The 26,829-nt window shown below is 40.0% G+C and overlaps 1 long non-coding RNA gene across 1 annotated transcript; it reads right to left on the bottom strand.

Annotated features, from left to right (window-relative positions):
• Window positions 1–26,829, bottom strand: LOC140134249 (uncharacterized). The gene is made up of 3 exons (XR_011856157.1): window positions 26,665–26,829; window positions 3,750–3,832; window positions 1–305 (listed from the first exon to the last, which is right to left on the bottom strand). It is a non-coding gene; the product is annotated as an uncharacterized lncRNA (long non-coding RNA).

The following is a 26,829-nucleotide window of genomic DNA, read 5'->3' as shown; positions in this document are numbered from 1 at the left end:
TGCCGTTTATCTATTTCTTTATTAGATTCTCAGTGTCGCTCACACCATGATAGCTAATAAACAGCGTTTCGCTCGCCTCCATTCTCACTTAGGTGAATAGATGAGATATTAGGTGAAGGATAGCTGTCATAGCTGCAGAAGGTTTACTGCATTCAGACGGAGATATGATTCCATGTGGGATACCTTGGGGAGCCGTGCCGAGAGCCGGAATCTTTAATATCTTTTTAAAGTGTCATTACAAATGGTCTGTAAGGAAAACGTGTCATGTGGTAGATGACAAAATGAGATGAAGCAAGTTGGCATATCTGTGGAGGTAAACAAAGTTATTAATGATATAAATGACAATGGGATACGGAATTATAACAATAATATAAGGAAATATAACAAAATATGACATTTAGTAATTACTTTACACGTGTGCTAAGAAATACATGTATATTACAATTGTGAAGTGTTTTGCTGGATGGAGTTTCAGTGAAGGGCATTAAAGGGGATGTCCACCTCCCTCCAACCACAAAAGGAACAAATTCCCAATGGTAGACAGACAATGGGGGTCATTTACTAAGGACCCGATTCGCGTTTTCCCAACGTGTTACCCGAATATTTCCAATTTGCGCCGATTTTTCCTGAATTGCTCCGGGTTTTGGCGCACGCGATGGGAGCCGGCGCGCACGCGGCGGAAATTGGGGGGCGTGGTCGAACGAAAACCGACGGATTTGGAGAAGCCCGCATTTAATTAAAAAAAAGTGTCGCTGGACACGTGCTTACCTGTACCAGGAATAGGATCATGAACTCCGACAGACCTCGGCGGACTTCAGTGCAGCATCAACACCTGGTGGACGTCGGAGGAACTGCCTTAGTGAATCGCCGGAAGACCCGAATTCACCGCAGAGAATGCGCCGCTGGATCGCGAATGGACCGGGTAAGTAAATCTGCCCCAATGTTTTGACGTGTTTGCATTTCTTCTTGGCAATCTGTTCCTGGTATGGATCGTATGGTATGTTCCTGTTCCTGGTATGAATCGTGTATTATGGCATTAGGTTTCCTGAAAGTCTTGCTTGATGTTAAGGTGGCTGCCTTCAAGGGTAGCTAGGAGGCAATATTTTTCTTATCCTATACTGAAAAACATATTTGCTTACTTCCCATAATCCCCTGGTGGAGCATCAATGACTTTAACTCTCCACATGGCTGCATGGTGGCCTTAAAGGTACCTGTCATCAAAAATTGACTGTATAAACCACTAGCAGTATGTTATGAAGCAGCTGAACACCTTCCAGATTGTGTTTCTTTCATGACCCAGTGTGGTGGCATCATCCAGAAAATCAACTTTGAAGTGAAATGTCAACTGGTTGTATAAGTTAAAGAGACGGAGATGTTAACACTGAAGTCAAGCTCTGTCTTCATCAGAAAGCCCATTCACTGTAATTGATGGTCCTCACATCACTAAACAGATTTCCTGAAGTCTGATGCCTGATGTCAATCACAGTGGAGGAGGTGTTCAGAGCTCCTCACCCTGACTTCAGTGTTAAACTCTCCGCCTCCATGACTTTATACAAACAATTTACATCTCGCTTCAAAGTTTATTTTCTGGATGATGCCACCATACTGGACGATGAAAGAAACAAAGCCTAGAAGGTGTTACGCTGCTTGACAATATTCTGGTAGTGTTTTATTAGGCCAATTGCTGATGACAGGTTCCCTTTAATTGGCAAAGTCTCTGTAAGAAGAACTCTTACTCCCTGACCTAGTCAAAAGACTCTCAATAAGCTAAACCAGTTGACTACACAGTACTGAAGAGATGCAAACACATTGAAAAGTAGTGGTATTAGTTGTGAATCTGTTCCTTTTGGACTATATACTGGTTTGGCTTTTATACCGCATCAATGGTAGTTAAGAAATATTGATCTCCTTAACCCATCTTTGAGAGACATCTGCATTAGAGGGATATTCAGAGATACTCATATAAGATAAACAACTATTTTTTTTCTTTAGTTTTCGAAAACTTTTTGTATTACACCTGACAGCCAGCCATCTTACGCTACACATCTCAAAATATTGTGAACCGTGAAAAAAGCTAAGCATAGAGTCATCTGTAACACTGCCCTTACTGCTGTGGATGCCACAGAGTTCATTGAGAGTAATATACCTATCTAATGGTTTGACATAAGGATTAATCTCAGAAACCTCCATCTCTGTTGGGTTAGTTCATATATTACGAACTAAAAGGTATTTTTTATTGGAAGAGATGTTTACGCAGGGAGTAGATATATTTTTATTGTATACTTAAGTATTTAAAGGAATGCAAAATATCATCTTCACTTATATCATTTTAAGGAAACCTACCACATGAAATGGTAGGTGTAAGATGCAAATACCGAGCACCAGCTCAGTGTGAGCTTGTGCCGGAGCTTTTTTACGTTAGTGTCATAAACCGCTGTACCGCAGTTTAAACACTTTTTAATCTTTATAGCTGAAGGAGCTTCGGCGCGTCATGGGCCGGTTCTCGATATTTGCATCTTACTCCTACCATTTCATGTGGTAGGTTTCCTTTAAACATATTGGGGCAGATTTACTTACCCGGCCCATTCGCGATTCAGCGGCGCGTTCTCTGAACAGGATTCAGGTCCGGACGGAATTTATGAAAGTAGTTCCTCCGCCGTCCACCAGGTGGCGCTGCAGCGCTGAAAATCACCTGGACGCGCCGGAATACACCGAGCTGGACCAGGTGAAGGTAAGCGCTTCCCAAGCGACACATTTTCGGTTTTTAAATGCGGCGTTTTTTCCAAATACGTAGGGTTTTCATTCGGCCACGCCCCCCTGATTTCCGTCGCGCGCATGCCGGCGCCGATGCGCCATAATCCGATCGCGTGCGCCAAAATCCCAGGGCAATTCAGGTACAATCGGCGCAAATCGGAAATATTCGGGTAACGCGGCAGGAAAACGCGAATTGGGCCCTTAGTAAATGACCCCCATTCTCTGTGGTTGTAACTGAGCAATCTAGAAAGCACAATAACTTGTATCAATGATTATTCCCATGTTGCAATTATAACTCTGCCTACTTCATTCTATAGAATTGTAGTTATAGCTTCTATTGCTCCTTATGTGCTACAAGCAATGACCATTGCTTATTACGTGATTTTCTCGCTATAGTATATTATATTATTTTGGCAAAAACATTGAATTTCTTGCTTTAATAACAGGTATTAATCACATATTGATAATATAGTATACATAATAATGGGGCACATTTACTAAGAACAGTGCGGTCTGTATTACGCGCAGTTTCCCTGTGTATAGTGCAGAGGACGCACGTTTTTCATGAATCTAGCTGCTCATGAACCTGCACTGCTCCGACAGAGTGCACCAATTTTTTTTTTGGTGCACCTTTTACATGGGGTGTGCGACACACTTCTGTCAGACTTTGCATGTGAAATCTGGCGCATAGTCTGACTGAGCACCGGAACGTCCCCTTCAGTGCAGAAATTGTGGCACAGGCACTAGGCAAAAAAACGTGCAAAGTCCAACAGAAAACTGACACACGGAGCTTTGTAAATGTGCCCCATTTTGCCTTTTGATAGATAAACACAGGCTAAGTTTTTAAATACATATATTTCCCATCAAATAAGAATGAACTTGATTATCAGGATCATGAGAGTACACACTGAATTTTCCAAGAAACTATTAAATGGACTGACCGGTATATATAATTGCTGATGGTGGATCTACAAATAATTGCTGATACACTTTACCTAGAAATATTGGAAGAATGCTCCTCTCTTGTCATTATAATGCTGAGATGGATGATACCTTTAAATTCAGTGTAAGGTATTTTCTGCAAAATCAAAAAAAAAAAAAGTACTATATATGCAATCATAAATTTTTCGTCCTCTTTTCAGTGGACCATAACTTTCTTTTAAATATGACAAGCAGCACACTTTGTGCTTTTGAAAAGTTTAGCTGAATAACAACTGGAAATAAGGATATTCTGCTTTAAACAGTCTCATATAATAAGAAATGGAAGCATCTCTTAGGAAAGATCTGACTACTTGGATCCTAAGAAATCAGCTATGGGAAAATTTCGCAATGATAATATATTAACATATGTCAGATGTGCTTATAGGTAATGTGATGTGTATTTTTGTAAGAATTCATTGCAGTTTCTTTAAAATTTACTAAAATTTTGGTACAATTTTGCAAATGATTATAGTAAACTTTTAATATCCTTTACTAAAGAAATATGTTCCTGTGTCTTTCTTTTTTCGGTCATAGGCTTGAGAAAGGCGTTATTTGGTGTGAAACGGACCGCTGCCACAGTTTGAACCTCCCTGTGTGTCTCTCAAATACAGTATTTCTGCACAAAGATTTGGTGAGTGCTGCGCCTCTCTGCTGATCTATGGCTTTACTTCTATACTTTTCACTGGGACACTGAGCATCCCTGCTATACGAGTACCCGCTTCTTTGTCCATCCTTGCGGTCCAGTGCTGTTCATGATGCTGGTTTGTGTTTTTGGCTGTGCCCACTTGTTCTGTCTACTAACTTCATTTCTTTTTTTCTCTGCCTCACTTCCTTGTTTAAAGGACAACCAGGATGAAGGATTGTAAAGCAAGCACACTGACATACTGGTGTGTGCCCCTCTGGCAGGATCTGCTCTTCCTTTAGCTTGTTTTTTTTTTTACAAAGAGGCTTTCCAAATTATGCAAATTAGCTGTGGGGCACCAGGCTTCATTAACACCTATGGAGCTTGGAGCCCATCAGGATTTTTTGCATAATTTTTAAAGCCTTTTTTGTCAAAACCAAGACATAAGAAGCTTAAAGAAGATCAGATTCTGCCAGAGGGGGCACACACCAGTATGTCAGTGTGCTTGCTTTACAATCCATGATCCTGGTGATAGAAGATAGAATTAATCCTTTGAGCAGTTTGTGTAAATCAGCTTTCTGTCCTGTATCCACTGACAGCTGAGAAATAAAGAAATCTGATTGGGTGCCAATACAGGGTGCGGCCAGCCTCAGATATGATACAGACGGCCGCATCAAATTAATAAATGTTGTCAATAAATCATTACACAATTATTATTCACTGATTGCATCATGAACTGTTAACATTATAACATATAATTTTGTAATAATCTACTGGTAAAATGCTTTCATTAGATGTAGCAGGCCTCATCCCGGGCCCCTCCACAGCCGCACTGTATATTTGTGCCCAAAAAGTATCTACTGACCAGAGGGCAAAATCATCAAGTGACACATGCTCTAGCTATGGGAAGAGTTATTCATTTGTCTTATAATCTTCCTGAAGAAGAAGGCATTGAGATACACTGCTAATTGCAGGAGGAAGAGCAGAAGAAGGCACAGAGAGGAGAAGCTGCTTTACTTAATAAAGTATATTACAAAGTTTACTATTATCACCTGCTTTATTCGTTTCTGAAATTTAAAAATTGCTTCAAAGGTTTAGTTACTCTTCTAATTACCGATCCAAATATGTCCAGGAAGCATTAAAGAGAACCCGTCATGCAAAATAACCCCCCTAAACTAAATATATTTTCATAAACTGCCATTAGAGAGCATTGCCTCTATCCCTTCATTGTCCCTCTACATGCCTGTAACCTAAGCAATGAGGTCCTAAAGCTGTATGCAAATGTCCTGTGAAATGTCCAATGAAGCATTAGCATATTCAAACTGTCCACTCTATTCATGAGTGGGAGGCACAGCCACACCCCCAGTGCATGACTGACAGCCTGTGTAATGGAGTGAGGCTGTATAATGATGTGCTTCCTGGTGCTGCTGGCCACGCCCCCTTCAGCCTGTGTGTGCATGTGTGTGTGTATAGGAGAGATACAGCAGCTCCAGGCAGCCATGTTACAGCAGAACATGTCAGATTCATGTGTAGCTGATGTCTGTGTCCCTCACCTGTATATTAGGAGGATGCAGCATGTCAGCAGATGACATACACAGACTAGCTATACATTACTATACATTACACACAGACATGAGCAGGGGGAGGAGAGGGGAGGGGTAACAGGGGTGACATCACTGCCTCTGACCATGTGACCAGCCTCATTTACATGATAAAGAATAGATGATTTTACAATGAATAATGTATGAAATAACTAGATAAAGGCTGGGATGGGATCCTTGTGAGCTGCTCCAACAGGTAGAGGTGACAGGACTAGTGACACAGACCTGATGACAGGTGTCCTTTAAACACTTCCATCAATAGACCACATTATACAAGGAGGTGCTGGGTCAGGATACGTTCTATGTATTTCTATACATTTAATGGACTGTATGAAAAGAGTCCCCCATAGTGGTTTTTTTTAATGGTTTGATATTTACTGCTGACACATGGTACCAAAAGAAAGTTCTTTGGAAAAGAGCATGGCGGTTCCCTTCTTCTGACTTTTGGTCCTGACTTTCGGGCCATATGAAAAGCTAAAATATTCTTTGTTAGCCAGTTTTTAAAATGATGTAAGTTGAGAGTCCTCATTTGATGATTCCCTTTTATTCGCTAACTAAAAAGATTTTGAGACTACTCAGGTCCCTTCATCAGGCCTGGTATAAGATAATTGAAAGATCCCGGCACTCGCAAATGCTGATATTCAAGTTTTAATATGCATCACTGCAATAACATCAATAGATTGATGTTATTGCAGTGATGCATATTAAAACTTGAATATCAGCATTTGCGAGTGCCGGGATCTTTCTATTATCTACTGACTTTAACCGTACCCAGAGCACCGCACATTCCCTGAGTGCCGTCCACCTTCTGCTTTTTGGTATAAGATAATATCTGAATAGAAAACAAATTTATTAACAAATGGACACAGTGAGGTTATGGTGGATGAGACAAGTGATAAGAAACATATGGTACCAAAAGCCAGTTTCTTGGAAAAAAAAACATAGTGGCTCCTTTCTTCTGGCTTTTGGTTCTGCGTTTGAAGGACTTTACAAGGACCATCATAGGTTCTTTAAGGACTTTTCTACAAACGTGTTTCTAGAAGATTTTAGGCTTTTGTGTATCTTTTTTTATCACTACAGGAGAGAATCAAATATACAGGCAGTCCCCGGGTTACATACAAGATAGGGTCTGAAGGTTTGTTCTTAAGTTGAATTTGTATGTAAGTCGGAACTCTATACTTTATCATTGTAAACCCCGGACAAATTTTTTTTGGTCTCTGTGACAATTGGATTTTAAAAATGTTGGATTGTCATTAGCACCAGGATTAACACTAAAGCTTCATTGTAGACACCTGTGATAACTGTTATAGCTGTTTATTGTAGTCCAAGGCTAAAGTACAGTAAATTGCCAACATCCAGAGATCCGTTTGTAACTAGGGGACGTATGTAAGTCAGGTGTTCTTAAGTAGGGGACTGCCTGTAGTGGGGTTTGGGCGGCCCCCTATAAGGGCTTGGCTCAAACCACCCATATTATAAACTGGGTCTGGTGATAAGGTCAAGTGCACCCACTGGTCTAGTGCACAGATGGAGGAAGACGCTTTTAATCAAAACTGAATAGGAGGTGCTTGTTGGGAAAAATTGTGATAGAAAGAGTAAACTGCACCCCTCAGTCACACCTGTGGTGCACTAAAATCCCCATCTTCATATAGATAGAAATCCCATTTCCCAGCATTCAGAAGGCATGTTTTCTCAGGAAAGGCAATGCTTATGATACAGTGCACTTCACCCACGAGGCTGTAAATTTATTGTATCTATGACAGAGGAGATGACAGATTCCCTGTCTTGGTTAAGTAGTTTTATGGAATGAAAAACACTTCTGTTATCTACATTTTTTGGATTATGCTGCTCACTACTGCTCAGCTAACCTAAAGACCAGCTAATATGGCTTTAATATACCATTCCAGCCATAAGTGCTGCTTGATTTACAACCCTGTCCAGAGGAGCGTCCACAGAGATAACCAGCTATCACTACCAGACTATCTGAAACTGTGTCCTAGGAAATACAGACATTTCTCTTTTGATCACCTTACATTAAAATCCTTCATGTCTGTGTTCTGTCATATGTTACCTAATTCCTCTATTCATACAATTACTTACAAATGTGAGTAGGTTCTTGTGCAAGATAGGTCTACTTCTGTCTTATGAGATTGTACATTATTGGTACACTGCTTGTACACAACCTTAAAGGGGCTGTCCAGTCCCAACAAGTTAGCCCCTGTACACTTACTGATCGATGGTAAACTGACCGTTGTACCCAAAATAAATAAAGCAGACGGTCACACAAGCACACAACTGCTCTATTCATTAATATGGATATAGCCGAATGCCATTTCTGGCTATCACCATCAGTTCCACAGACAGTGAATGGAGTGGACCCTCGTTCTCGTGATCCATGGAGTCCCATCACTAGGACCCTGATCGCTCCTGTAGACAGGGATTGGATATTCCCTTTAAGTATATAAAAACAAAAGTTAACTTGTGTTACAAAGTTTACACAAGTTGTTGGATTAATGAATATTTTTTGAGGGGTGCATGGTATGTTTATTTTCCCCAAAATTGACTAGACTTTTTGGTTTAAAATAGGTGCAGCATAGTCTATGATCATAGTCTTTAAGCAAATGTTCACCAAAAACACATAGTAGCTTTTCAGCAGATGGCAATGTTGTGGTCTGTTCCACTGATCAATGACTATATTAATAATAATAATAATTCCTTTATTTATATAGCGCACACAGATTATGCAGCTCTGATCAGAGCTTGACAAATCAGTCCCTGTCCCCATGGGGCTCACAATCTAATCAACCTACCAGTATGTATTGGAGTGTGGGAGGAAGCAGTAGGACCCGGAGGAAACCCACATAAACATGGAGAGAGCATGCAAATTCTTTGCAGATGTTGATCCTAAGACCCCAGCTCTGCAAGGCTGTAGTGCTAACCCATGAGCTAGCATGCTGCCCTTTTGAAGGGGACAAGATACTTCCAAGAGAATTGTAGATCACAATCTTCTCTGTGTTAAAGAAAATCTCCAATTCTTTCACATTCCCTAAATGAACGTAGTCTTTGAATTTCATGATTTGAAAATCTCTGCAGAGTACAATGGCGCTATATAAATAAAGATATATTATAATTATTATATTTATTACAACGTACTGCACCTGAAGACCCATTGCAATGAATAGGAGATATTGGGGAGCATTTATTATTTGCAGCATTTTCATCCTCTGTTTTCCTATAATTTTTCCTATAATTCCTTGCACAAATCAATTTACTTTTACAGAAATCAAATGAGAAGGTGCAGTTACCCTTCATACCAAATTGGGCAAATGATGTATCTATCTAACAACTACTCAGGGAATGAGACAAGGCCACCATGCATATAAAATGATGTCCAAAGTAACTGCTTCAAAAATTGCACATATTCATCTAAATTAGGCACATGCCATATAAACCAGTTAAAAATTGTAAATTGTAAAATTTTTGCAAAATTCAAGATTTATAAATCAGAAGGTAAAGGCCGCTGACAGATTTTTTCTTGTAGGGATTATTGGGGGCACAGATATATTTGGAGAAATCTCACTTTACATGAGTTGTGGAAAGAAAATTCTTTCAATTTGCCAGATTGGCTACGCGGCTGCCAGTATGTTTGGGTGGCGCAGGATGCATCTAAACACTGGACTGGAACTTGAAGTTTGGGGTCGCACATCTCTAATAATAAGCCAAGAACTGTGTAAAAATTTTTTAAAAAAGTCTAAAAAAAAGTGTAATAATACTTTACAGTAATTTGAAATGTTCTGATTTATCAAGAAAATGTTTTTCAATTTTATGTTATACAATGGTTTCAAGGGAGGGTCTTTATAAATTGAATCCCAAATTTTCTATATTTGAAGATTTCATGAGATACAATGTTACCTTTTTGAACTGTTCCACCTTTATCCTTGTCACAAATTCAGCAATTAATAACGACATCCCAAATGTCATCCTGGAGGCAAGGTAAAATTAGAAGTGATGTAGCTAGGATACAGTTTCTTGGAGTTGAGGTGGTCATGACACTCCTGAATCATGGTCATAGTTATAAATGGATAATACCTTTGCAATGGAAGTCTTTTATCTCTAAAGCTCCAGAGACATTGGCTTACAATATCTTTTTTTCCAGCGCGGACAGAGACAAAGAGCAATGGCATCAGAAACCCCAGGGCCCTCTTGCCTTCAGCGCTCCACATTTGATAGATGAACATCTCATAGTCTGACATGGACATGGCGGGCAAGAGAGAAGCCTTAAAATGAAAAATTCTCGAGGGAGTTTGACACATGCAGAGCTATTTATCACACTTACTTTGATTGCTCAGCAAAGCAGAGAATTTTTCTTACTTTGGAAAGGGATAAAGGTTTGGAAAATGAATAAGTACAAATTCATAAGGAACAGCACGCCTTTACCTTTCCATATACAACATCCATGCATTTTGTAGACGGTAAATAATACCGATACGTAGCAAAGAAAGATAACACTGTACAAGAATCACCTGCTACTCATCAGAATTGGCAGCGTTTGATATATTCCTCACTGGCAAAGGAATCCAAATATTCAATGTAGCTGCCAGGCTGGAGAAGGATTCAGGGATTAGATGCACTGTTCACAGATGCAAATGGATTCTTACATTTCTTGCTCTTCAAACATTTTAGTTTTGGTCGACCTGACATTTCTGAAAAGATGCCACCGTTTTACTGATTACTGCCTAATTTTTCTAGATATCATAATACAAGAAAACATCTTAAAGGACACCTACCATCAGTTTACTGATGATAGATGCGTCCTAGTAAGAAGTTCCTGTGGATCATCGTTCCTCAGGACTTCTTTCATTCTAACTCTATATCCCTCGATAAGAAATATGAAATACTTTCTGGTCAATCTAGACCAGCCAGGTTATCCGGCTGTTAAAAATTACTGAGGGCCGGGCTGGGGTGGGCTAGTTAAACATAATAAACATGTACTTACCTCCTACAGCGCCGCCTATGTCCCGCGCTGCGGTCCGTTTGATCCGTGCCCCTGTTTGTTTACAGTGGCACAGAAACCGCACACAGGGAGCTTCTGGTCTGCGATGTGGCCGGCTCCCCCCATCCGTCCCCATCTCTCAGCATTGTAAGCGCTGGGAGATGGTGTCGGATGGGTGCACCCTTGTAATCAAACCGGCGTACAGAGGAGACGGGCCGTTGGACATCAGCAGCACCGCACAAGGTAAGTAGATGGCCCGGCCCTCAGTATTTTTTAACACCCGGATAACCCCTTTAAACAGTTTGCCCGATTGCAGCTTCCATATCACAGATACTCCTGCTGAAGGCTATCCCTTCTGTCTGGGATTTTTTAAATGTTGAAAAAAGTATACAGTTGAAATCAGAAGTTTACATACACTAGATAAAAAGACACATATGCATATACATATGTTTTTTCACTAGCTGACATAAAATTAGAATATATCTTACCTGTTTTAGATCAATTAGGATTACCCAAATTATTTATGTTTGCCAAATGCCAGAATAATAAGAGAGAGAGAGCGTTTTTAAGCCATTTTTGTTACTGTCTGCAAAGTCTAAAGCTTATATACATTAAGATTACTGTGCCTTGGACAGTCCATTTGATGGTGCCTTTGGAAGCTTCTGATTTATTGGCAACATCTAATAAATTAGAGACACACCTATGGATGTATGTGAATGCTCATCTGAAACATTCTGCTTCTTTGGGAAAGTCTAAAGGACTAAGATAATCAGGAAGAGATTTGTGGAATTACACAAGTGTGGTTTTTCCTTGGGTGAAAATCCCAGATACCTGGAGGTTCCTCATTCATCTGTACAAACAATTATACATAAGTACAAACAAATGGGAAAATTCATACCGTTTCGGGAAGGAGAAGGGTTTATTGTCCCAGACATGAATGTACTGTGGTTTGAAATATCCACCCAAGAACAAACAGCAAAAAAACCTTGTGAATATTCTGGTTAAAGCTGGTACTGCATCGACATGGGCTTAAAGGAAGAAACCATTACTGGCTTAAAAGGACAGATTATTGTTTACAAATGTAAACAGGAAAAAGACCTTAGTTTGCAATGAGACGTCCTGTGGTCTGACAAAACTAAAATTAGACTATTTGGCCATAATGACCATTGTTTGAAATGAAAAACTGAGAAGCTTGCAAAAATGAGAACACCATCCCAACTGTGGCACACGGGGGTGAAGAATCATGTTGGGGAGCACTTCACAAAATAGATGTAAGATGAGGAAAGAACATTGGGGCACATTAATCAAAAACAGGGTAGTCTGTACTATGTGCAGTTTGCCTGTGTGGTGTGCAGGGGGTGCCAGATTCAGGAATTGCGTAGCATGTTCTTCATGAATCACTGCTCCGACAGCGTGCACTAAATTTTTTTGGTTCACGTTTAACATAGGGCGTGCAACACAATGTTGTCAGACAATGTGGCGCATGGTCCGACTGTGCCCCTTTATGTGCAGAGATTTGTATTGCGTCGGGTATAATGCAGCTGCAACACAAAAAAGTAGTGTGTAACACATATGTGTCTCGGACACTTCCTAAGTACCTGTGCAAGCAGTTTGCATCGGAAAGAATCTGCAAAAAAGGCGCAAGGGCCTTAGTAAATGTGCCCCATTATGTTTGAATACTGAAGCAACATCACAAGACAATAGTCGGAAAGATAAAGCTTCGGTACGAATGGATCTACCTAATGGAAAATTACCTGAAGCTAATGCCAAACTGGTTAAAGAGTGGATTATGGATACGTCATACGTGGCTCAGTTATACCAAGCTCTGTCATGAGGAATGTTACTACCAACTAATGAAGGACGCCTGTGGATGGATATCCAAAACATTTGATCCAAGTCATACAGTTTAAGGGCAATGGTACCACATACTAATGAAATGTATGGAAACTTTTGACTTTCCAGAAAGTAATAAAAATTCTTTAAAAATCTTCTCTCTCTCGCATTATTCTTTTGGCACATTTATTTTTTGCATTTGGCAAATATAAATCATTTTGTAATCCTAATTGACGCAAACGGGAACGGTTTATTCTGATTTCCTGTCAGATAGTGAAGATACATCTAGTGTATGTAAACTTCTGGTTCTTCAACTTTAAATGTGAAAAAACAATATAAAAGGGTTTTTGATAAGTGTATTTTTCAAATTATGGATTTGTGAACATTTAACCTTTGACTGCTTTATAATAAAATACTTTCTAGAGGAAACCTACCATTTGGTTTCATGCATTATGAACCAAACATACATTAGGAATGCTGTAGCTACACTGATGCAGAAACATATCATGTTTAATCCCTGAACTGAGTGGTTTTGCGGAAAAAAAAACTGTTATAAAATTATGATAATGAGGTTTTGTCAATCTTGTGGTTGCCCCGGGGCTTCTCCTCTTACTCTAAACCTCCAGCCTTGTACTGCCCAGTATAAGCCAAGAATACGCCATCACTGTGTTGTCTGACAGGCAGAAGTAATCAATCGTTGCACCATCCCCCAGCCACTATGTATGAGTCATCCAGCTCAGGTTAATTAGTCCTGTCTGCACAGTTCAGGAAGCTCTATTATGTATGGCAGCCAGGGAACCCAGCTTTCCCAAAGGCCTGAATTTTATAACAATTTTTTTTAAAAAAACCACTTGGTGCAGGCATTAAACAAGGTATGTTTCTGCATCAGTGTCGCTACAACATTCTAAAGGTATGTTTGGTTCACAGTGCAAGAAAACAAATGGTAGATTTCCTTTAAAGGAAGTACGACTTCCCAGGGAAGAAGCACATACACGAAACCCAGGGACAGGCGAATGTTCTCTGGCTGTTTTATATTTTATAAATAGCACTGACAGTATGAACAGAGTCCTAGCAATGTGTGCTATGGAAGAAAAGGAAGCAGGATTCAGAGCTCTTTTTACAAATTGTTTCTCAAAACTGAAAAGTACGGTGAGACCACTGCCCTTATTTGACTAATATACGAGGTTGAAGCTTGACACACAATAAAATTCCTTGATTGAACTGATTTACTCTCTCTATAGGTGTCTGACTGCATATATCATGATCCTTTGTCACCTCCCGACCTCCCAGCATCATATACTGATATGAACACTTTCTTAATGACTTTCTTAATGAATAACATTTTGATTGCACCAAGTACTTCATCGCCGCAGTGATGAGCGCTGATTGTACAATGTTAGCGTGACTGATAGCGAGACCTTCCAATTCAAAGCTGAAGAGATGCTAAACAGTGCTATTATCTGGGGACTCGTTTGACTTAAAAAAAAAGTAGATTGAGATTTGCAATTTTAATTACAGGCATTAAAACTATTAACATTTATCGTCATAACAACTAGAAAGGTCTCCGGTAGCACTTGTGATTGACTTCTTATAATTTATGGCAATACTACAGCTAGAGGCAAGTTATCTGCATATAGAGCTTGGGCCCTTGGTTCAAGTCCCATCCAGGTCAACATCTGCAAAGAGTTTATATGTTCTCTCCATGTTTGCATGGGTTTCCTCCGGGTCCTCTGGTTTCCTCCCACACTCCAAAACATACAGGTAAGTTGATTAGATTGTGAGCCCAATTGGGTACAGGGACCGATTTGGCAAGCTCTGTGCAGCGCTGTGTAATCTTTGCACACTATATAAATAAAGGAATTATTATTATTATTATTGTCCTATTGACATCGAGGGCCACAGTACTTTTGTATGGTGCAAATATATTCACTGGTGAGCATTCCTAGAAATGAACAAAGACAAGACAGGATAGGATAGCCCCTGCCCTAATTTTGGGTAATGGACTAACTACTTTCATTAGAATTGGCAATAAAAATCAGGTTGCATGAACTTGTCATCCAGCTAACATCTAACCAAACAAAGATATGAAGGGCAAAATAATGAATCAAGAGTTAGAGAGTTAGGGACTGTGGGTTTGTACTTAGGTCGAATTTGTATGTAAGTCAGATCTAAATGGTATTGGGCGAATGCTGGTACAGTAGTATTGCAGTATATGGTAGGAACAATCGGATCATCTAGGGTTGAAGTACCCTAGAGGGTCTAAAATTTGTAAAAAAATAAGTTTAAAAAAATGATTAAAAATACCTAAAAATTCAAATCACCCCCCTTTCCCTAGAATTGATATAAAATGAAACGTAATAAACAATAAAAATTACGAGCAAGTTAGGTATCAAGGATTGGGTGAACCCCATAACGGAAAATAGCGCCCAAATGTCTGAAACACTCCTTTCACTCCATTTTACATCACATAAAAAATGTAATAAAAAGTGATCAAAAGTTTGCACAGTTGTCAAAATGGTAGCAATCAAAAGGTCAGCTTATTTCGCAAAAAAATGACACCCCACGCAGCTCCGTACACCGATGTACAAAAAAAGTTATTAGTGTCAGTTGCGAAACTATTTTTTTTCCATACACATTCGTTTATTTTTTGAAAATGTATTAAAACACAATAAAAACTTGGTACCAACGTGATCGTACCGAAACAAAGACATAAAATAAAGTAACCATATCATTTGGAGCGCACAGTGAAAGTGGTAAAAACTGAGCCCACAAAAAAGTGACTCAAATGCGCATTTTTGACAATTTCACCACATTCGTTTTTTTTTTCCAGCTTCCCAGTACATGGAATGGAATAATAAATAACATCACTGAGATGTAAAATTTGTTACGCAGAAAATAAGCCCCCACATAGCTCTGTACACGAAAATTTAAAAAGTAAAAAATGAATGAAAAAAAACGCTGCGTCCTTAAGGGGTTACATAAATTCATTGCCCCTACATCAGTATGTAAATAATGCAGCAAATTATTGGCAGTGATTTCAGAAGCCAATATATTCTAAAGTTGACATCTGAGAAGTTTCAATTAACTGGGATAACTTGGCGCCTTTCCAATCAAGCTGCTCTCAACAAGACTTCAAAAAATGACTACTTTCAGGCTAAGTGGTCGGCATAAATAACCCCCTGATTGGTCAATCAGAGCACCTTTCATACGTGAGCCCTGTTCTGTAAAGTGGCTAATACCAATTAGCTGTAAGCAGGCAAATACTGTATATGTATCTAGCAGATGAATGCAATTTAATTATTATATATGTCTGCTATGTGTTTAGAAACGTCTTTTCATGATGCTCTCTACTTAGTCATTACTGGATCACATGTGCGATAGAGGAATGAAATTGTCGCAATTCAGGGCACCGCACTCAACACTTTTCCCATCTACTTCAATGTCAATTACATGTCAAGCAGTCAATTATTATTAGCACTAATAGATGTGTACTGTATTATTCAGATATTCAAGGAATTCTATTGTCCCACCGGTTGAGTACATAAGGGCTGCCAGACTTTCCCCTGAAAGAGGCTAAGGAAGCATCATGCAAGTTAAAGTAAATCTACCATAAAAGCAGTATAAACCAGAGACACTTACTCATAGCTGCATGCACTATGACTGTGGTAATCTTCTTATATTTGTTATTCATGGCCTCCTTACTTCTAGAATCAATTTTTAAAATTATGCTCATGAGCCAGGCGATACAAGAGCCTCTCCATGCTGCAGCTTCACAGGCCACTAAAACCTCTGCTGCCCTGAGGGAGGGGGAAGTGCTGAGGGAGCAGGGTGAGATGTGCTCCTGCACAGTATAAGATCCTGGGGCTCTGTTAACGTCCCCATTGCACTTCTGGATAATTAGCATAATTTTAAAAGTTTATTTTAGAGAGAAGGAGGCCATATTTAAAAAGATTACCACAGTCACGGTGCCTGGATTTATGAGTAAATGTTCCTGGTTTATCATAATGGATTTTGATGGTAAATTTCCATTAAAGGACATCTACAATTAGTTTGACTGATGATATATGTCCAGCATTCATGCTGGTTTCTTTATGCACTAATTTGAACAGTTTTAAGTGCGTAAAGAAAGGTCCTATTTGCCTGAAAAAATATGTAAATGACAAATATGTAATGACAAAGATTGGGACTGCCCTTGTATGGGCGGGAGCCAGTATTCTGGGGTGCTAGGTCACAAGAGGGTATAACTAGGCTCTCCGTTCATCAGTGTGACCCCATGCATCCATACAGAGGGGGACCCACACCTTCTGGACCTTCTGGTTCATGGGTAATGGTAAGATTGTTCCAATTATTTGATCTTTTGTTCTTCCAGCATTAATGGCTGATTCTGAACTATCTATCTGTAAACAGGCGAACCACGAAAATTTGATTTTGTATATGACAGTTGTCTAATGACATTGTGATCATACCCTGTGTGCAGTTGTCTTCAGAACCATTGTCTGTTGTGTCATGCCAAGATTGACATGCATCAGGATCAATTGAACAATTTACCAGTGATGCGTTGTCTACTGGGCCGCGATGTGGGTCCAGTATAACTTTTTTCTTTATCATTGACATGAATAGTGCGACAAAGTGGGCTTTCACCATGTGACTACAGGCAGGTTACATACAAGATAGGGTCTGTAGGTTTGTTCTTAAGTTGAATTTGTATGTAAGTCGGAACTGTATATTTTATCATTGTAATCCCAGCCAGAACTTTTTTGGTCTCTGTGACAATTGGATTTTAAAAATGTTGGGTTGTCATAAGAATCAATATTAACACTAAAGCTTCATTACAGACACCTGTGATAACTGTTACAGCTCTTTATTGTAGCCTAGGACTAAAGGACAATAAATTACCAATATCCAGAGGTCCGTTTGTAACTAGGGGTCGTATGTAAGTCGAGTGTTCTTAAGTAGGGGACCGCCTGTATATGTGTTTTGTTTGTTTGTAATGTGTTGGAACACCTTGGCTTGATCAAAATATTAATTTATTACATAATAAAAGTTAAGTTTTATATTGCCTTCACCAATGCTGCATAGCAAGAATAAAAAAACAGATCAAACTGTAACAATAGGAAATTACAAAATTATTGCATTGTAAGATTCCTAATCAAACTGAAACTCACCTCTGATGCCCCTAAGTAAGTTTGGGTCATTGCAAGTATAGATTGCGCATATATTCTGAATCAGAATATCTATACATTCAGCAGCATTTCATATAGGATTTGGACGTATCTTTTATTTTGTTGTATTCTCCTGCCAGTAATTTTGCAGAACATTTGTGCTAGATGATATGCTGTCAGTCCCTTCCTTTGTTCCGTTTCTGCTGACTTTTATTAGCGTTAATGGAATAGTATTCGCCGCAGTCTATATCTCTGTAAAGACAGCTACAGGCCCGTAAAGTAGAGGGACGGTCGGCGGGTTTTTGTCAATAGTGCTATTCTCGAGCTGACGGCAGTCTCAAAAGAACAGTTTATATCCAGAACTTAGAGTGTAAGCAAAGTGAAACCATCTAAAGGAAATGTTAGATAAACAGAATACAAAGGACGTTAAGAGGTTTTCTTTGCAACCGTGAAATCACCTTTTCATGAATGACTGTTTTGTGTCCAGAGACTCCATGATACATTGAGACACGACGCTGCATAAATTGAATGACCTTTCAGTTAAATTGCCATGAAGCTCTCAGTCTGAAGGTTATCTGTTGGTCAACCAACTCATGTGCTGTAAAAATGCCATTCACAAGATGTCAATTACATGGGTACAGTTACAACTAAGTACATCTTGCCTCTGACTCCCTCTCTGCAATTAGGAAACTGAGACTAATGGAGGCTTAGGAGGAATTGTCATGGATACCAGAGATTTGGTAGCAGCGAACAGGTTTCCAGCGATGTAAATATTTGAATGTCTACATTGTACGATTTAACAGTATTTGCAACACACAACAGTATTTGCTCACAAATCTCAAAAACTTTATAGGCTTTGGACACCTTTTCAACTATTTTCTTTCTTTACTACCCAGTTTACTTATAAAGAAACTAGAATAATTTCAATTCATATGAATGAAAAATGTCATACCCTTTGTGCAAGGCAGTTTACATTGATGGATAGACATCGCCCAGTTTCCTCAGTGAACTCCGTGTAAGTAGGATTTAGATGGTCCAAAACCTCACTTTTCTCATGCATTAGTCTCTGTTACAAACTCCAGAAAACAAGATGGCTTTACCACACCATTCCCCTCCTATCTCACAGCAAGCAGGTCAGTGTTATACCAATCATTTCCTCCCTCACTCATTCTCCTCTCTCAGCCATGGCCTCTCCTATCTCACAGCAGACAGGTCAGTTTTGTACAACTCAATCCACCATCAGTCACTCTCCTCTCTTAGCCATAGCCTCTCTCATCTCACAGCAAACAGGTCAGTGTTATACAACTCATTCCCTCCCTCCCTCATTCTCCTCTCTCAGCCATGGCCTCTTCTATCTCACAGAAGACAGGTCATTGTTGTACAACTAAATTCCTCCCTGACTCAGTCTCCTCTCTCAGCCATGGCCTCTCCTACCTCACAGCAGACAGGTCAGTGTTGTACAGCTCAATTTCTCCCTCAGTCACTCTCCTCTCTCAGCCATGGCCTCTCCTATCTCACAGCAGACAGGTCAGTATTGTACAACTCAATTCCTCCCTCACTCACTCTTCCCTCTCAGCCATGGCTTCTCTCATATCACAGCAGACAGGTCAGTGTTGTACAACTCAATTCCTCCCTCACTCATTTTACTCCCTCAGCCATGGCCTTTCTTATCTCACAACAGACAGGTCAGTTTGATACAGATCAATCCCTCCCTCAGTAACTTCCCTCTCACAGCCATGTTCTCTCATATCTCAAAGTAGATAGCTCAATTTGATAAAGCAAAAGTCCTACAGAAAGCTCTCTGCTTCTTCCTCTTTCTGTAGGGTTAAACAGATGATCAGTGGGAGTAAAGTATATAATTCCCACTTATCACCTTTTAATAACCTATCATAAAGAGGTCATTGATAGTATTACCCCAGAAATCATTCAAATTAAAGGTAGTCCTGTAAGAACAACTGACTTACAGACCTAGTAGAATTTACTATACTTTAACCCCAGGCTACAATCTTGTATGCAACCCAGGGATTTCCTGTATTTATGATTACACAATTCTTTTATTAGCATTTCTACGTTACAATTGTGTAGATCTATATACATTGGGGCACATGTATCATAAGTCTGGCTTTGTCTGCATGTTTTTTTTCCTTGGCTTTTCTTCAGGTCATATGTATCTTAGCAGTTTTATCCTTATTAATGCCATGTGGTGTTTGGTCTTTAGTGATTTTTTTCTTCTGTTGCAAAAAGTCTTCAAACAAAGTCGCAATCAGCACCAAACTTTTTTTTTTGGCTGGTTGGGTCAGCCAACATTTATGACTTTTTTAAAAAGTCGCAAATTTCACGTCTGGATTCAAGTGATATCTCAGGAAACACTGCAGAAAACTAGACAATGGACAACGTTGAAAGGAGATTGTCTTAGGAGCAAAAAAAAGTTGCAGATGAGCACAAGAACCATGAAATATCTCAAAAATTAAAGAAAAAGCCAAGCAAAAAGTTTGATACATGTTCCCCAATGTTTACCATCCATCCAGCAAAGCTGGCTTGCAGGTTTTTCCTTTTACAGTAATATGGAAGCATTTTGTGTTATATTGAAGTTATATTCATCATATTATATATGAAGTTATATTCATCATGGCGCTTGAGTTATAGCTGTATACTTATGTATTGCTGAAATTTGAATTTTAGAAGACACAAATACAAGAACAAATAACATATCTATATCTTGACTCTGTAAAGAAAGCCTATAGCCAGGGTGGTGGATGAATTCCTATATTCCATTCACATAGAGCACATGTGATCTTCTGAATGTGAAATAAATCAATTTGTGCAAAAATCTTTTAAAGGAAATCTACCATCAAACTCCATCATGATAAACCAGGGACACTTACTCATAGATCCAGGCGCTGGTACTGGGCTAATCTTCTTATATGTGTTATCCATGGTCTCCTTCTTAAGTAAATGATGCTAATAAGCCAGAGAGGCTTGAGGGGTGGGGGTTACCAGAGCCCCTCCATGCTTTACAGGCTGTAACACTGTGCAGCCATTCTCCCGGTCTCGCTGTGTTCTGAAACTTCCTCTGCTGCAGTGAGATTACGTCAGGTAGAGGGAGGGGGAAGTACTGAGGGTGGAGGGGAGGAGGGTGAGACAGTGTAACAGTCTTTGAAGCTATAGCATGACTCATTAGGTGACTCATTAGCATAATTTAAAAAATTATTTTTAGAACAAATATAAGAAGATTACAGTCACGGTGCCAGGATCTATGAGGAAGTGTTTATCAGGCTTGGTTTTGATTTCCTTTAAGGCCTATGTACACAAAGCAGAAAAATTGCCCACACCCACTGATTATATAATTTATTCTGTGTTCTTGTATTTTTATGACATTATGTGAACCCCATTAATCCCTGTAAATATAAAGCGAATAATCTTCGGGGAGATATGGATATTGCTGTAACGTTCTCTACAGTCAGTTTTCCAATTGTAAGTATAGTCGGACCATTGCTATTCACTTAGTTTTGCCTTATAATCTTGAACTTATGTTTTAATATAGCTAAGTTATTTACAAAGCAAAGGAAATTGACTTTTACAGTTCCTTGCAAATCAGCAATGTCAGTCACTCGCAAATCTCTAGTCTTGTTCTCCATTCATCCCTTGCTAATGAGACGAACATTGTGGATTTACCGGCAATCTCTACCCCAGAACATAATGAGCCCAGAAAAACTAGAGGTCAGGGCATCCCTACTTCAATATTCTACTGTGAAATCTATGCTATGTTCTGCTTATAAGCCTGGTTGAAGCTGCTACAGCACCATAGACTGGAGTAATCCCCCAGTATAATAGTCTGATATGACTTGCACAGTACTATGAATAACTATATTGATGTCTATATTGATGTCAACCTGATAAATATTTATGGTCACATTTGATATGTCCCTATGCAGGGATATGTGTTAAGATTGCTCCAAAGACAAATTTTGGGACATTTCTATACAATGTATAAGTTACTTTTTATGAATATAGTGATTTACAACTTTAAGTTCAGTAATTGCACAAATCTGTGCACCTCAATGGGGCAAATTTACTTACCCGGTCCTGTTGCGATCCCCAATCCGGAGGGTCCGATGAAGATGAAGTCCGGCGCATAAAAGCTCCTGTGCCCAAGTTCCTGCATCCATCGTCTCCCCGCCGAGGTCCGCCGGAGTTCACCTTCTTCTTCCCGGTGCTTGTAAGTACGTGCCTTGCGTCACAATTCTAAATGTTAAATCCCGCGTGTAGTCCGAATCCGTCGGGTTGTCCGATGGGCCGTCTCCTGATTTGTGTTGCGTGCCAGCCGGCGCCGATGCGCCAAAATCCGATCGCATGCGCCAAAATCCCCTGTTAAATGCGACGCAAAGCAGAAATCAGCGGGAAACCCAACGAAAATGCGCTCCGCTGACCCTTAGTAAATGAGCCCCAATGTATCCCCTGTAGGAATAGGGAACATTGGGCTGCAGTTCTCTACATGCAGTCACATCAGGCTGGGGCTTCATAAGTGCCATCCATCTAGAACTTGTTCATTTTTACTATGTGATACACATTGGACCACATATTCTATCATTGTGGGCTCCATATTTTGGGGGAAAACACATTTTTTATGTATTTGATGCAGCACCAAATAAAATGATGCAGCACCAGTGCACCAGTCTTCCTTTCACAAACCACTGGTTTAAGGGGTTGTACCTGTGCTACGTATAACAATAATTTAAAAAGCCCCTAAGTTCTCATGCTAGATATTCAATTAATTCACTGCTATGGGACTTCCCGAAAATGGTGATCATGAGACCCCTTAATGATCAGACATTAATAGTTAATCTTATGGCACATGATCTTTAAATAAGTCAAACTAAGAACACAATACATAAAATGCATTGACACAGAAACATATTTTGAGAGGGATGCAGAGGATATGGTAGCACTTGGGCTCAGGAGTCTTAAGGGATGTGTCTCTCTAATTTTAAGGAAATCTACCATTTGATTTTATTCATTGTGATCCTAACATACCTTGAGAATGCTGTAGCTACACTGATGCAGAAACATATCATGTTTAATCCCTGAACCGAGTGGTTTTGCAGAAAAAACTATTATATAATTATAATAATGAGGCTCTGGTGCTCCTGTGGCCGTCACACAGGGCGTTTGGTGTTCTCCTATTACCTTAATTATGCATTGCTCCAGTCTTGTCCTGCCAAGCATAAGCCTAGAATACTGCATTCACGGTGGTTTCCCTGACAGACTGAAGCAATCAATCGCTGCACCAACCCCCAGCTGCTGTGCATGAGTGATCCAGCTCAGGTTGATTAGTTCTACCTGCATAGTTCAGGCAGCTCCGTGTATGTGAAGTAATGGGGCACATTTACCAAGGGACATGTGCCAGGTTTCTGTTAGACTTTGAACGATCTCTTTAGTGGAAACTGCTTGCACAGGTCGCAGGGGCGCCAGATTAATGAAGAACGTGCACCAGAAATCCTGCATCTGGCGCACCCTGCACACTACACAGGCAATCTACACAAAGTACAGTTTTCACTGTTGTTATTAAATGTGCTCCAATGTGTATATGTAGGGCAGCCAGCCTGCACCCAGCTTTCCCAAGTTCCTGAATCACATTGCAGTAAAATGATCTGCAGGAAACTAGAAATGCTGGATGATGTCACAGGATCTTAAGAAGGTTTATGAGGGGTGGGCTGAGACAGCCTTATGAACGCTGAAGGTGTGCATAATAAACATAAGGGCCTCATCATAATAATAATTTTATAATAGTTTTTTTAGCAAAACCACTCGGATCAGGGATTAAACAATATCGGGGGAACATTCACTTACAAAGGAGATCTAATATAACATAAAAGGGTTAAAATGAATCAAAAATGAGCAGTGGCCCGTATAATACAAGTTATACTAGTATGGTGGCTAGATGTAGTGGCATGGGCCCATATTACATATTTAACCCTTTGATGAGGAGCTTTTGCAGCCATACTTAGCATCAAGACTGCATAGTCCACTACATTACTTTATTCCCCTGATAAGTGCGTCACACGACGTACGAAAAGCGTAGGGATTACATATTAGGGACTAACAGGGTCTGAAAGGGACAATACTGGGACCGTCCTTGTCAGGATACAAAGAGATCGTAGGGCTTAATAGGTCCTGTACCTCAGGACCAGTACCGCTCGACCAGGAGACGGCGCATCGAAGACTGGTGAGATCCACCCTTTTATTCCTTACTGTCCGGATTAATGTTGGTCCGTGGTTTTGAGATGATGCACCGTGTCATATGTTATACAGGAATGCACTAAGACACGGTGAGGTATTACTGGGGACCGTGTCAGACAAGACTTATTGGAGGTCTGAATAAGCTCCCTTTCTGGTGGGTTTTTGCTGACTAGATGGTTGATGTGCATACTATTGTGATTCACTGTGAACTTATTTTATCAGTAATTATTAAAAGTTATGTTTTACTTATGGTACTGGTACATTCTGCTGGATTTCTTACCGATTTTTGGATGTATTTTTCTTGACTTGAAAAGTGAGTTAGCTAACTAGGCAACCTTTTTCTGTCTTGTTCGGATTTACAACAGAATTTGGTTTTTAAATTCTGCGGTTTGTCTGAATCAGTTGGTTGTCCGACATCCACACCCCTGATTTGTGTTGCATCCAAGCTGGCGCCGATGCGCCACAATCCGTTCGCACCAAAAACCCTGGGTAATTCAGGGCAAATCTGAAAAAAATTGCAAAACCCAACGAAAATGCGGTGTCCAGACCCTTAGTAAATGTGCCCCAATATGTCTCTATCACGACAAAAATACCACTTCTAACTGTAGATCTTATAATATGTAATATTCGGTCATATAAATCATACCAGTTAATGAGGTGTCTTAATATTTACTATCGTTATTACTACATGTATGTTCTTTGGTTTTCGAATCCCTCCCCTAGGTAAAAACATGCAATTTGTTGTATTTAATTAAGAATTATAGCCGCCCATAAATCAGTTTTTGTCTTCCTACAGGTTTAGGAACTGCAGACATTGATGGATAATCTTCCCGTGGTCGGTTGGACTGTCGGCGGCACAGCTGTACACAATTAGCAGTGTGCGCATATTAATCAGAGAGCGAACTGCAATCAATCCGGAGGAAGTGCTCCTAGTGTGCAAGCCGTGAATTATGTTATCTGCATATATGAATTATTTTACTCCTTAGGAAACAAAATTGTGGTTGGCTTTGACACCTTCCCTAGGTTTGACTATGCAACAGGTGAAAGAACCCCAAATGAACATGATGGTCTGAACAGGGGCTGATTCTGTAGCTGTGTACTGTACTGTATGTTGTTAAGGTAGACAGACCCCATCTATTATACTACCCATATTCCAGCTGTGGCCTATTAAAGTGCAGCTATAACTTTTGTTGGTAACTAGATCATTTCTCATGTAGCCTATGGCCAGAATGTAGTAGACATTCCCTCTCTTGCAGTTGTTACGTGCAAAGGTAAATGGACTATTTTTTTCTAGTTGGAAGCATTTTTCTGTCCTATCAATTCATGTTTATTAGCTGGTTGGCTTAAAGGTTAGCATTGGTGCCTGGCAGCTCTGATATCCTAGGTATCTAACAAGCCTAGGTATCTAACAAGTTGACCCAAACTCTTAAAGTTTGACCTGTTAATGTAAATGTATATCTGAAAAAAATAAAATTAGGAGACAGGAACAGAACTAATAAATGAAAAGCGCTGTCCTAAAATGTGGAACATATTCTTGGTATATAAAGTGGTTCTCCTGTGTTAAATTGTAATATCTTATCTACAAATCTGATTGGTGGAGGTCCTTCCACTGGGACTTCAACCAATCAAGTTAACTCTAATTGATTTGGAGAAGTAAGATCGAATCACCTGTTCTGTTATTCATCATGTGATGTCCCAACGGTTGGACCTCCACTGATTATATGTTTATTCCCTATCCTGTGGAGGATAACAATTAAATATGAGACAAACAATTAAAAAGAGTAACTCCCAAACTCTCTCTTCAGCTCATGATGAAAGTCCCACCCTTATGTGAGGTACATCAAAGGCTCCAGTCTCCTAAAGTATATGGTGGCTGACTGTGCTGGAACACGAATTTGCTTGGGGTACTATTGCACTATTACTAGTAACTGTACAGACTCAACCCACTTCACTCCCTGCAGAGCTTGCCAGAAAACTGGCTAGCCCTGGTAAATGTCGCTCTATATATATATATATATATATATATATATATATATATATATATATAAGCAACACCCTTGTCGATGCAAGGCAGAGGAGTTGTTGCGAATACGTCTGGGTCTGATCAGCCCCACAGCATGTCACTACATAACACAGATGAGCACTGCAGTGGTAGATCCTGCCTGGTAAGACAGGAGTTAATTTTTTCTGTGATGTAATTCCAGCAACCAATCACATGTGTTATACTCTGTTTCTGTGAGCTGAGATGTAATTGGAGGAGTAGCCACCACCTGACCAGTGGGAGTAACAAAACCCCTGGTCAGGAAACTTCTAGAGTTCAGAGGAAGAAGTCAGTCAGACCTAGGAGTCTGAACAGAGCAGATTAGAGACTCAGAGGAGTCTGTGCAGCCAGCACACCAGACCAGAGCAGGTGAGCCCAGCTCCCTGCCTGAAGAGTGGAGCTAAGAGCTAGTTAGTGAGAGGAAAGAGGTATCATCCTACCTTCAAGGGTGATACCTGAAGCAACCCAGGACAAGCTGAAGCATCCTTCCAGGACACAGCTATCTTCCAGCCTGCCATTGCATCCAGGCTGATGATCCATCCTGTGGCTCCCTCCAACTGCATCTCCAGCATTCCACCATTCTGTTAAGGCACGTTGCTACCGTT

This window comes from Engystomops pustulosus, chromosome 5, assembly GCF_040894005.1.
Source record: "Engystomops pustulosus chromosome 5, aEngPut4.maternal, whole genome shotgun sequence".
Taxonomy (NCBI): Eukaryota; Metazoa; Chordata; class Amphibia; order Anura; family Leptodactylidae; genus Engystomops; species Engystomops pustulosus.
Note: the sequence above shows the minus strand (reverse complement) of the source record. Positions and strands in the feature narration are given on the sequence as shown.